At 29.9% G+C, this 13,215-nt stretch overlaps 1 long non-coding RNA gene across 1 annotated transcript; it reads left to right on the top strand.

Moving 5' to 3' along the window:
- The first annotated feature begins 11,128 nt into the window (after window positions 1-11,128).
- LOC120090950 lies at window positions 11,129-12,276 on the top strand. The gene is made up of 2 exons (XR_005485616.1): window positions 11,129-11,292; window positions 12,036-12,276. It is a non-coding gene; the product is annotated as an uncharacterized LOC120090950 (long non-coding RNA).
- The last annotated feature ends 939 nt before the right edge of the window (window positions 12,277-13,215 follow it).

Below are 13,215 nucleotides of genomic sequence, written 5' to 3'. Positions count from 1 at the left end.
CCAAATCTCGTTCTTTCTGTTCTAAGAATCTCGCTCTCTCCAGATTTCTCGCTGGTTTGGCTCTCGTGACTCTCGCTCGCGCTCTCGCTAGTTTGGCTCTCGTGGCTCTCACTCTCGATCTCGCTCTCTCCCACTTTCTCACTGAGAATCTCGCTCTCTCCAATTTTCTCTCCACTCTCGCTCTCTCCAATTTTCTCCACTCTCGCTCTCTCTGATTTTCTCTCCAATCTCGCTCTCTCCAATTTTCTCTCCAATCTCGCTAGTTTTCACGCGTGGGTTGCCTTCATTACTTGTGGATTCCACTTCCCCTTTTTAACTCTTTCAAATTTTAAGAGTATATGGGCAATTAATTCACCTTCAATTCTTCTAATGAGTAGTGCTCAAACAAAAATTTATCTACTGCCATTTGTCTCCTGAATTAGCTAGAGTCCAACTTTTAATTAATCCTCCCTGAATATGCCCCCTTATTCATTGTTTTTGAATAATTAATAAATTTCTTATTTTTTTCCAATTCTAAATTTCCACCCGATTTTCCTATTAAATTTATATATTTTTCATTCTTAATTATATATTTTATTTGTTTTCCTGCTTTCTAAATTAGGGTTAGGGTATTACATTTACCACCCCTTAAATAAAATTTCATCCTGCTTAACATTTGACATTTAATTTCCTGTAGTGTATGCGTACAAATATGGGTTACACAACCACAACCTTAAACATGCATGCCTGCCCTCAACCACCACTTTAATTTCGTCAACCCATGGGTCGAGTGTTCAACACTCGACCTATGTTCTTTTAAACCCCATCTTCATTCATTTGCTCACTGCCTCATTGCTTCCCTTGCTCACAGCCTCACTGCCTTCGTAATATCCTCTCCTCTCAACCTTCATGATAAGTTGCTCACAGCCTCACTGCCTGCCCATTTGCTTTCCGTTTCCATTTCTCTTCTTCTTAATATCCCTCTCCTCCCATTTTTTAAGTCATTGCTTTCCATTTCCATTTCTCTTCTTGTATTTCATTTAATACAAATTGTTCTCATACAACCCTTGATCACAAACTATACTAGTTCGTTACTCTACTAAATTTTTATTTTTTAAGAATAATTATAAATTTTATTTTTGTTCTTATATTATTATTTTTTTATAGATTCTAATTTTTTTTAAAAAAATTTGTAGTTGTTGTCAGATAACAAATAACAAGAAAAAATTGTGAACATTGTCATTTTGAAGGAAAAAAGAGAACTACCGTCGAATCTGTGAGTTGAACTTATGATATTTGAAAAGTTTAGTTTATTCTTATGATATTTGATTTCTTTAGTATTAACTTTAATGTTTATAGTGTTAAAATGTTTAGTTTATTGTTATGTTTTAAGTTTATGTTTTAAAAAGTTGATATTTATAGTTAAATACGAAATTATTGTGATAGTTAACAAGTTTAATATAGTTTAAAAAGTTAGTATAAGTTTGAAAAATTAGTTTATTCATATGAATATTTGATTTCTTTAGTATTAACTTTGATGTTTATAGTGTTAAAATGTTTTAGTTTATTGTTATGTTTAAAAGTTGATATTTATAGTTTAATACAAAATTATTGTGAATAGTTAACAAGTGTAGTATAGTTTTAAAAAATTATATAGTTTTGAAAAGTTTAGTTTTTATTCATATGATATTTGATTTCTTTAGTATTAACTTTGATGTTTATAGTTGTTAAAAATGTTAGTTTATTGTTATGTTTAAAATGTTTGATATTTATAGGTTAATACAAAATTATTGTGATAGTTATTGTAATTTTTTTTTTTAACATATTTCTTATGATTATTTGATTTTCTAGTATTAACTTTGAAATATAGTTTAAAATAGTTTGAAAAAGTTTAATTTTATTTTAATTTTTTATTTTTGTATTAAATTTGAAAAAAATAGTTTTAAAAAGTTTACCTCATTGTAATTTGAAAAGTTTAATTTGTTGTTATGTTTTAAAATAGTTATAAAAAATTTAATTTATTGTTATGTTTAAAAATAGTTATAAAAAGGTTTAATTTGTGTTATGTTTAAAAAGTTGATGTTCATAAAACTTAAAAAGTTTAATATTTTTAGTTTAATACAAAATTATTGTGATTTTTTAATATACTTCTTATAAAAAGTAAAATTATTGTGATTTTTTTTAAAAGTTTAATATTTTTTAATATACTTCTTATAAAAAGTATAATACAAAAAGTTGATGTTTGTCTTTTTTTTTTTTTAGAAAATGGTAGGCAAATGCTTGGGATTTTTGTTGTTTACAATGGTAATATGATTGATGGTATTGATGGAGTTGATTTTGACCAACCACCAAGTGGGAGTTTTAGCATAAATGTGAACAATGAAATTGTATTTGAACAATTCATTGAAATGGTTGGGATGTTACTTAGTGTAGATATGGGAACAAATCAGATAGAAATAATATATAACATCCTAATCTAGAACCATCAGGATCAATAAGGTTTATGTCATTCCGTATTTCGAATGCACAAGCTATGAACTTGATGTTCTCAATAGCAATGTCACTGTCGAATTTAGTGCATTTGTATGTAAATGTAAATAGGATAGGGGTGGATCCTGATACATCATTTAACCAGTTTGAAGATCCAACTCAATGTATTGATCCTGATCTAGAGTCAGTTGTATCGCCATGTGATAATGAAGATATGGCGGCTAACACCTTGTACAGAGACTTCAGAACTGAAACAGATGATGAATTTGAAGAGTTGGATTTCGATGGTCGTGAACATGAGATGCTTTCAGATACATTCAATGATTTGGATATGAATGTACTGGATAGCATTCGAGAACATGACCCAATTGTAGCCCTGTGGACGTTGACAATACTCAATTGTATAAAGGAATGATTTGTCAAGACAAGGAAATGCCACAACACCCGGTCAAATGTTTTGCAATAAAATGTCATGCACCATATGAGGTTGTTGAATCTACAATGACGATTTGGACAAATCGGTGTAAGAAGTGAGAGGAAGGTTGCAAGTGGAGACTTCGTGCAATAAAGAAAAAATCGTATGGTTTGTTCAAGATCACTAAGTACGATAAGCAGCATACTATTTTTATTCAGAACTAAGTCAAAGTCATGTGCAATTGGATTCATCAATGATTGCACTAGAGTTCTGTGATGTCGTAAGAGAAAAATCATCTATTAGTGTGGCACAACTGCAATCCAACATCAAATCAAAGTTTGGATATCATGTTCCTTACCATAGGATATGGGAGTGCAAAAGAAAAGCGTTGGCTAAAGTGTTCAGTGATTGGGATGAATCTTACAAATTGTTACCTAGGTGGTTATATATGTTTAAATGTAATCCTAACTTCTATATTTTGGGCATCCTTGTATAGAAGCTTTAATAAATGTCGGTCGATAATTCAGATAGATTGTACACACTTGTACGGAAAATATAGAGGAAAATTGTTGATTGCTACATCCGTTGACTCGAACGGCCATCTTCTTCCACTTGCATTTTCCGTTTTTGATGAAGAGTCTGCGGAATCATGGGGATGGTTCCTGAAACACCTAAGAGAAATTGTAACACCCGGTACACGATTTAAACATCTATTTTTGGGAATATTTTCCCTCCACCCCAATTTTTGTCATTATTTATTAAAAAATATATTATTTTAAAAAAATTCTTTTATTTTTGAGGATTTAACTAAGAATTCAATTGTTGATTTAGAAAAAGTGAAAAATGATACTAGAAAATTAGTAAAAAAAAATATTATAAATTTTAAAAATAGAAAACTAAAAAATGAAATCATTATCCAATAACGATCTAAATTTTCTATTTTTTGTCAAATAAATTGAATAGGTCAAGGACTTAATTAGAAGAAAATCCAAAACAAAATTTGAAGTTGAAGGATCTATATTATATACTTTGTAACATTCAGGACTTATTGGACAAAAAAAAAAATTAAAACAGAAAATAGCTCAATAGTTTAACCTAAATAAAATAATGCTCAACTTTCATACTTTCACATGCTACTCTTTGTGATACTTGACTACATAACTTATTAAATGTCATTAAAAGAAGTAATCAATGCCAGTTTGGTAACCGTTTCTCTTTTTTGTTTTTTATTTTTAAAAATTAAGTTTATTTTTCTCTATTTTCTAATAATAAGTTGCATCATTCCAAAGTTTAAGAATTGAATTCTTGCAAATTTTCAAAACAAAAAAAAAAAAAATTAATTTTTTTAAATTCTTTAAATGTTCGCTTGATTTTTGAAGACATCGATAAAAAGTAGATAACAAAGAAATAAACTTAGAAGTAGAATGAGTTGTTTATATGTTTCATTTAAAAATACACTAGGCCCCATTTAATAATCATTTGGTATTTTTACAATCTCTAAATTTTTTTTGCTTGTTTATCTACTTCTCAAAAATGTTTTAAAAACCAAACCCAACTTTAAGAACTAAAAAAAATAAATTTTAATAACTTTTTTTTGTTTTTGGAATTTGACTAAGAATACAACTCGCATACTTAAGTAAAATGTACATCTTGTTAAAAAAAATTTGAGAGAAAATAAACTTAATTTTTAAAAACCAAAAATATCAAACGAAGCCTACGTTATATAATCAAGATTTAGAACATATATTTTATTTTCTTTAAACAAGATACTAGAAGAGAGAGATCAACAAACATATCAAGATATGTCAACTAAGTTGGACATGATCTTTTAACACTTTGATGAGAACACATGGTTTATTGATTTCCTTGCTACAATAATTTCATTAGTCATGGCAAAGAACCGATGCCTCGAATGGAAGCCTTGTTGTTTGCCTTTCGATTAAATCTATAGTTGCCTTTTATGGGTCCATCATTTCGTTGATCATCTCGTAGAAGTCGATACTTTACCTTGTCAACTATACAACAAAAAATGAAGTTTAAAAAATAAATAAATAAAAACAAAACAAAAATAACGAATGATTTAAGACATATTTAGAAATCATTTTAAACGGATTAAAATCACTTTTATCATTTTTAAAATTATTCAAAATATACTTTTAATCATTTATCGTCAATTTCAATTATATTGAAAATCCAATTAAAAGTATAAAATTAAATAATGAATTGATTATTAGGAGTAATTAAAGATGTGCTTCTCGAAATGTTTTAAATTATGACAAAAATTATTTTAGCCAGTATTGGTTAAAGTTAATAATTTTTTATGTGAGCAGTTTTGAATAAACATTAGGTTAAATATTAATTATCACTTTAAGGAATACAATCTAACGTCAATATACTTTAAATTATTATAACTTTCAATAAATTTTAAATTTAATCTTTCAAGGTTTTTTTTTTCATCAAAATTGATCGAACTAATGAACAAGTCAGTGCTTATAAGAGACCCTTTTTAGAAATCAATAAACAAAAACTAATTGCATAGATTAAATTTAAATTTATTAAAGATAAAGAGAAGAAAATTAAATAATTGAAAGCACGTGAACGAAAATAAGCGAAAATGAAATAAAACTCAATATACATGGACCATAAACGCTTTCAGCTTTTTAGGAAGTACTTTTAATCATCTTTATAAACAATGTACACTCCAAAACAAAATGGTGAAACTCTTTAAAGATTATGGATGAAATTTATCAGAAAATTTTCATAAATAGAATAAATATCAAACTATTTACAGAAATAACTAAAAAAAAAAAAAAAACATAGATAGACTTCTATTGACGTCTATCACATGTATCAATGACAGAATTCTATTAGTTTCAATCACTGATAAACATTGATAAACTTCTATCAGCCTCTATCAATCTCTATCAAAGAAGATTAAAATTTTGTTATGTAAATAGTTTTCTTATTTTTCTATTTTCGAAAATCTCCGAAATTTACCTGTAGGGTTTTGATGATCTACATGAGGTGAAGTAGCAGTATGGGAAAATGTTGTGGCTGAGGCTATACGGAAAGCAAGAAGAAATAACATGGTGGTGGTGATGAAGAGAGTCTTCAAAAGCATTGGGTTTCTCTTAGAAGCCATTGATAATTTGATTAATTCTCTCTCTTTGTTTCCCCTCTCTATTTCTCCTTACGCTAAGTCATGTATGGTTTCTTGTGTTTGAATATACAAAAAGAAAAATAAAAGTTTGTTTTAAATTATGTTTAATTAAATCCTTCAAATGGGTCCATATCCATATAAATATATATTAAGCTAATGGTTCCACCAAGTTAGGTATGTGTTTGAGGGTTGTCCTTTTTAGCAATTTTTCACTCCTAGGTTCCCCATTTTCTCTATCTAAATTACTAAAGCTTAACATAATTTTTAATTATAATGGGCTTTTGATGCAGGGTTGGAATAAACCTTATATTTTAGGTTTAATTATTCATTCTCGTATGAGTTTAATAGAAAATTAATCAACTAGAAATAATGATAATGATCAAGCACAAAACATAAATAATTTTAACGTTGGAAAACCTTCTCAAAGCGAGGAGTAAAAATAACCATGGTTGAAAGTCAAAATCTCTACTATAATCAATAATAAATTACAATGAGTTCTCCCTAGTCTCAACTAGAGGCATACACGGTAGCTACTTCCAAAATTAATAAATCGCAACAACAAATGATAACAATAAAGAACAATAAATTATAAAGATCTCACTCGAAGTGACAATAACCAACTACCCATCGTAATCTGATTTTGTAGGCAAATCCAAAAGAAATTTCTACCGTTCAAATTAAAGACTCTCGTGTCAAGAACATGTTGTTAAATTTTTAGTTCGATCAAACAATAAATAGACCTCCAAAATGCCACATACGTCATTGTAAAAAATGACTTCTTTTCTATATTTTATAATTAAACCTAACGTTCATTTGGGCATTAATCTATAGGTCTTCCATACGCATGTGAGTAAAATAACCCACAAGTATGACGTAATTGTGTGATTCCGACGTGGGAAAACTCTAAATGGTACTAGTCATATTGAACACACTTTGAAACTTAAGTTAGTATTGTGTTTAAATTAGTGTTGAATTCGAGTTTGATATGTTTTGTGTAACATTTTGAAGGTGTTGCTTTCATTATTATAGGACAGAAAACATGTACGAACTCCCTCCTTTCAAGTAGGTCGACTTGCCACCATGTTTTTGGGTCTTCACCTCGACATGATTCGAGCTGAGGCTTGGATACGTGTCCTTCAAAGTCGTTAGTACGTGGCAAGCCTTTCCTTTTTACCATAAACATTTGAGGGGAAAAATTGAACTATGCACCTATACCAAACAATTATGAAATGATTTTCTATGTTTTCTTCACACCATTGTGAAGAAATTTTATTTAACCTAAAGTTTACGTTCCATTACGATATTAGAAATACAATCGTATTTTTTATGGATTTTCTTAATATTAGAAATACAATAGTATCTTTTATGGATTTTCTTTCATGTAAAATAGGAAAATCTTCATTCCATGATCTCGAACAACGTGCACAAACGAACTCATGAGTTGCTTTCTTCTCTGTATGGTCTTTAATTAATAATTTTGAATAACCCAAATGAGATTTTCAAATCAGACCTAACTTGTTTGCCACTACGTTAATTTAAAGCTTTCATAGATGTTTCCTTTTCGAAAAATATATGATGTATCAAGTCAACATGGACCAGGAGTGTTTAAAAATTTTGCTAACTCAAAAAAAAGTTGATCAATACAATTGAAACGGTATGGTTTGAGTTAGGTTATCAATTTTAGATTCGATTGGATTAAAATAAATGAAAATTTCATGAGTTGAGTTAATTCATTGTTTCACTAAAATAATACGAACTAATTCAAAATTGTCACTACAAGAATTTTGGGCTTTAATGTCGATTGGAAAAAGTGATGTATAATGTCGGTTTTAAAAAAAAAAAAAGAAAAAAGAAAAAACGAATCTTCAATGTCGGTTTTTTTAATAAAAAAAAGAAAAAAAAACGGATCTTTAATGTCGGTTTAAGATAGGCTACAATGTTGGTTAATCGACATTAAAGGTCTAAATTTATTTTTTTTCTTACTTTATTAAAAATCTCTTTCATTTCAACCAAACCTTCTCTCTCCTTGCACTCTCTCTTACCAAACCTTCTCTTCTCTTTGGCCGTGCGAATCACCAAAGCTTTCGTTGTTTTGATCGTTGTCATCATTGGCGTTGTTTGGGTCTCTGTCATCGGCTGTGGTTGGTCTCTATCATCCGATCATTTCTGTGGGCATTGTCATGGGTCTCTGTCATCTTCAACAATGTTTTCCGGTCGTTGTCGTGGTCTCTGTCACCGGCGTTGGTTGGTTTTGTAGATTTGGGTCACCGGTGTTGGTGGTGTTGGGAATGGCCTAAACTTACAATTCGTAAATGTTGTTAACACATTTTATTTATCAATAAAAATGTTGTTGAATATTTATTTAATTAATTACTATTGACATTGCATCCTTCTATGAAAATCCAATAAAACAATTCATGGCTATAACATGAATACTTTAACTTTATGTGTTGACATAAAAATGGATCAAGTTTTAGTATGTAACCTTAATGGTCTATAAGTATACGGATGAGATTGGGTAACTCATCCTGGTGACACTATTGGATGCAGCCATTTTGTATATCAATACAAATGATGTGATCCTAAAAATAGTCACTTTTCTTTATAACAGTCGTTTAATTTTAAAACTGACTATCTCAAACTGAATGACCTAGGGTAACTCGATCTTAATCCTGAGCTAACTATGAACTCCTGTTTATTCGAAGTTATCCTTTGATCTACATAGGCGAGAGTAGTCCAACAGCACTGCTCAATAAGCCTCCCATTTTGTAAGACTGGATAGATAGTTGGGTACATAGTCTTGCAATATGGAATTAACTCCTACCCGGTTTCGGGTTAGCAGATGGGTTGTTCTCTTAAGCGCTGATGTCTTGTCTTAAACAACGGGGCCCCGTCCTCTCTTGGAAGAGAGGGTTATGATTTATTAGTTGGACTATAAATCAATTGTTCAATGGGGAATCAGTGGGAGCTTAAGGAGCAATATGTATTTACAGGGGTAAAAACGGTAATCTTTGACCCAATTGTAAATACGAACAACCTGTGAAGGATTGACTTACCGATTATGCTTAAAATGGAAAGAAATATATCTACAGTGAGAAGAGTGGAACTATCGAGATATAGTGGAATGTCTTGGTAGTTAACGAATAGTGATTAATTCGGTTTAAAAAGTTTATCCAATTAATTACGAGTCGTTGGAGCTCATGATCTGTAGGTTCATAAGGCCCTTTACTAGCTCGTAATTTGTATTAGTAAATTAAGTAATCTTGATAAGATTTGAAATTAGGGATTAGAATTTGAAATGTTTGAATTCAATTAGGGTTTCTATTTATTGTATTCGATACAGTTAAAAGTTTAATTTTATTGAAATTAAATGAAATTAGAGAAATGATTAATGTTTAAATATGATTTAAATATTAATTAAATTAATTTCATTTTGATGGAATTGGTTTTTATTAATTTAATATTAGATATTAAATTATTTTTTTAATTAAAAGGTTTAATTAATTAATTTTTTTAAAAAATAATTGATTGAATAAAACTAATTAAATAAGTTTAATATACAAAACTGATTTTTGAAATCATTTTGTAGAAAAAACATTTTCAATTTTGAAAATGGTTTTCAAAGCGTTGGAAAACTCTACTAAGTCTTCAGCTATCTTATTCATTTCTCCATTAATAGAGGGAAAAATAGAGGAGTGATAAAAAGAAAAAAAAGATATAAATTAAAAATCAAATGGAAAAAAATGAAGAAATGAAGAGAAAAATCCTAATGGAGTGTTAAAAGAGGAAATTTCTTTAAAAAAAAAATAGAGAGAGAAAGAGGGGAGGAGAAGGAGAAAAAATCAGATAGGAGAATAGTGATATCGGTGATATCATTTATATCAATTATATTAGTGATAACGGTGATAGAATTTAGGTAAGCTACGATGATATTTGTATATATGTGATATCAGTAATATAATTTAGGTAAAAATTAGTAATATTCGAAGCAATATAATATTAGTTATATTATATCAGTAATATAATCTAAGTTTATCAAATGTAGCAATTTTCAAATGATGGCAGAAAGATAAAGCATTAACGAGAAGGTATTACACACTTAAAGGAAGCTTAAGTGATACATCACTAGTATTCACATACTTAAGAGGTGCCTAAATTTTGTTGAAAATGAGTCTCGCATTTAGGGGAGCCTAGGTGTTTAACATAAATTAGGCTCCACACGAGTCATTGTAATTGTCATAACTTTACAGATAAGTACAACGTTGTAAATACTTGACTTTTCATAATAATGAATTTATCTTTTTTGGACTAACTGCTCTCCATACGTAGATGGTATACCACCAAATTAGGTTACCAAGCTCTATGTATTATTTATTTATTTAGTTGTTGGTACTTTATTTATTGTTTGTAGGTTACCATACGTAGATCGATCAACCCCTCATTTTCCGGGCATTTGGATCATCCCATGGCATGGGCATCTTGGAGAGTCAATCTTGGCTGCAGATAAATTTTGGCATTGTTAATACCTGTGGGTTTGGTGGAGACTTGATGTCAACCTCAGTGGTTGACTCCCAAGTCCACTCAGCTGATTAATTATTAGAAGCACCTAAAAAAAAAAAAAAAAACTTTACAATTCTTAGTTGCATCTTAACTTTTTTAGTAAAAGATATTATAAAATAAAAAGTAATGAATGAATTCCAACTAGAAAAAATTGATAAGAACGAGACTCTCAAACTATCCTCACAATGATATGATATTGTTCACTTTGAGCATAAACCTTCATGGTTTTGTTTTTTGTTTCACCCCAAAATGCCTCATTCCAATGGAGATAGTCATTCTCACTTATATACCCATGATTCTCCTCTTATCTAACCAATGTGGGACTTTGGTCGCATTCCCAACAAAAATCTTTCACAAAATCATAATATGTTCTCCACCTAATTTAAACAATAAAATAAAGAGTTGAAGATCCAACATTAGAAAGATGGAGAACTTTCTCTATTTTTAAATAAATGTTTCAAATACTTCTTTCGTTGTAAATTAATTTTGAGACGTAATCTATATATATGCCCATAAAACCATGACATAGAATTCATCCCAAAAAGAGAAAAAAGAAAATTTTAAAAGAGAGTTTTGATGCCAATGGGTTTAAAGAGAGAGTCCATATTATTTTTTAGTGTTATGCTTCTTCTCCTTTTATGTATGGCAGCAGGGAGACTCATCCATACTACTTTACTTCATGCAGATCGTAAGCCCCATACGCCTTTTATCTTCTTTCTTTATTTTAATTATTATCTTTTCTTCGTTCCAACAATTTATTGTATATTTTAGAGTGATTTAGAGAGTGTCAAATTATTTTTCACTTTTCAAAATCACTTCAAAGACTTAGAAAATGATTTAAAATCATTTTTCATTTTGTGAATATTAATTAATTTAATGATTAAAAGATGAGGCAGTTTTAGTAGAATATGAATCTTCGAAGTTTTAGCAGTTGTAGAATGATACCCCTTTAATGTGGGTTAAAGTTTTTTATTGGAAGAACACATAAGAGAAAAATAAAAAATTATTTTGATATCTCAACCTTTTACATCTCAAAATTTGGAGATTTTTAGACGTAGAACTAGTGTGACATTTAGAAGTTTAAAATCAAGTACTAAATTGATTCTAAATGGTAAGAACCTATTTAATCAAAAGTGATTTTTAAACCTCAAAAAGCTTAGTTTAACCATGTAAATCCACTCTCGAACATTCTCTTAATTTTTTTCCCCTTAAAAACACACTCCAATTCATCTTCTTTAAAACATATTATATTTCAACTTCCAAAGTTCTTGCTATTGCGTAAGGAAAGATTGTTCTTTTTTTTTTTTTTTTTCATTTTTTGGTAAAGAAAGTGATGAAATCTAACATGGGTAACGTTAATATTTCCATTATAAAACTGAGATGAGCAAATTAGAGGTCTAGTTGTTGTTGAGTTGTGTTTTATGGTAACAGATGAGACGATGAATATGGATGGGAAGAATAGGGATGGGAGTCGACTTCTGAGTTCGGCTCTGCCTAGAGGTGGCAACTATATTGACAACCCACAGGTGGCAAACAAGGTCGCGGTCCATCGCTCCGGCTACCACCCATGACGACGGCTATCGAAACTGGTTATGAGAAAGTGTAGTACTTGATTTATTATATATATTGTGGCCGAGGTATTATGAATAAACAAGGGTTTTATAAGTCCAACTTACCAGTTTTATTTGTGAATGTTTATTCAAGTTAGTGATTTGATGATCACACGAGGAAACGTTTTACAGTAATTTCATCACTTCTAATATATATAAGAGTTTTGTTGGGAACAATGATCATCCAAATATCTTCATAATGATACGATATTGTCCACCTTCGACATAAACCTCATGCTTTATTTTTAATTTTTACCGAAAATGCCTCGTAACATAGATCTTCCTCGACCCTTACCTAACCAATGTGGAACTTTATTCACACTCCAACAAGTTTGGACTCAGAACTCCTAGAGGCAGAAGAATTGATCAAATATTGTAATGTCGAATTCATAATTCTTCTTAAAGTTTAGATTGTTTATATAACAAAAAAATAAATCATTCTTCTAAAAGAAAAAAATATTTTGTTAAAGGATACGAGTTGTGTGAAATGTATTGAACCCTAGAGTCCCCGACAGCCATATGACCACCCAATAGAAGCCCAAATGCAAAGAGAAGTTCCAAAAGACTACTTTTGGGATTCATGATTCTAACCAAAGAATCCTTGCGTCGCTGAAAACTGAAAAAGGTACAGACAATCAACTGAATATATGGTGATGGACACAGTGACACTGACAGAAAAACTAGTAGAGAAGAAAATAACATACAATATGTTGACCTAATTCGGTATAACTTTACCTACATCTAGGGGGCACAAGGCCCAAATTGAAAAGAAACCCAATAGTATTAAGAAGGTTTACAAGAAGATGTACTTAACCAATGGAACAACTATCATGTAATATAGTAAATCTTAGATAAGCAATTTGTTTAGACTCCCTCTAAACTTGATGTCACCTATATCAAGATCTTTTCACAGTTCAGGCTTCCCTTGAGTTTGCTACCTTCGGCTTGATTGATCTTGTACGTTTAGGCGCCCCCTAAGCTCAACGTTTCTCTTCACGAAT

The sequence above is a fragment of the Benincasa hispida genome, chromosome 1 (genome assembly GCF_009727055.1).
Source record: "Benincasa hispida cultivar B227 chromosome 1, ASM972705v1, whole genome shotgun sequence".
In the NCBI taxonomy this organism is placed as follows: domain Eukaryota; kingdom Viridiplantae; phylum Streptophyta; class Magnoliopsida; order Cucurbitales; family Cucurbitaceae; genus Benincasa; species Benincasa hispida.
The sequence above is the reverse complement of the archived record's forward strand: the minus strand, read 5'-3'. Positions and strand labels throughout refer to the sequence as shown.